The following is a 1078-nucleotide window of genomic DNA, read 5'->3' on the forward strand; positions in this document are numbered from 1 at the left end:
AACGCAGCGACTTCAGCATTTGATACTCAAAAGAGGTTGGTAAAAAAAAATAGTCAAGCTTCCTGTCTTCAATTTGTTTTTTGTGCTTATCCTAACCTGTGGTCATGAAGCGTTTAGCATTCAGATTTCTTTGTCAAATATATTCTTTTCTATGCTAGGCACAAGGCCTGAAATTTTTGGGGAGGGAGCCAGTTGATTAGATAGACCCCAGTACGCAACTGGTACTTAATTTATCGACCCCGAAAGGATAAAGGCAAAGTCGATCTCGGCGGAATTTGAACTCAGGTTGAAATACTGCTAAGCATTTCGCACGGCGTGCTAACCTTTCTGCCAGCTCGACGTCTTCTTTGTCAAATATATTGCTTATATACTACGCATTATCTTGTGGTTTCAAAATTTCTATTGGTTTGTTTGTATATTTTTAGAATGACATTGTATGGTAGGTTGGATCTGGTCAGATTTAACATAAAACAGGTAGAATTTTTCGGCCACATATGGCCGGATTAAACGCTGAAGAGTTAGTGTTGGATACTGACCGAAAGATCGTAAATACAAGCGGTCAAGTTGGGATTACTCTGAAGGATCTCTAGAGTAACGTTTTACTCGAAGAGATAGATGAGCAAGTTTCTCCAGTTTGAGCCGCTATTTCTATGCATCGAAAGATCAGTTGCAACTGGTGTCGCTAACAATTCTCATTCAATTTCCTAGACAGCGAGGCGCCACCAACACCAGGTCTAGTCACGCGGTCCTAGAAATACAGATCTATCGTTATTGTTCATTCTATTTGCACTACAACTAGTTATGAAATATTCGTGACAATAAACAGGCTAACACTCACGGCATACCTATTACAAGTGTGTTCCATCCATGGACTTTGTTTCCTCATAACTTCCAGAAAAATGGCCATTTTTAAACGAAATTTTCTGCCAATACATTTCTGATGGCGTAGATTATGATTATCTCAGATTTCAATTTTAAAAAATTTGTTTTTTTAATTGGTGAGCGAACAGACATACTGACACACAACAATTACTTTTCAAAATTTCAATTTTCATTTTGTCTGGCACGTAAAAAAAAA

This window comes from Octopus bimaculoides, chromosome 25, assembly GCF_001194135.2.
Source record: "Octopus bimaculoides isolate UCB-OBI-ISO-001 chromosome 25, ASM119413v2, whole genome shotgun sequence".
Lineage (NCBI taxonomy): Eukaryota > Metazoa > Mollusca > Cephalopoda > Octopoda > Octopodidae > Octopus > Octopus bimaculoides.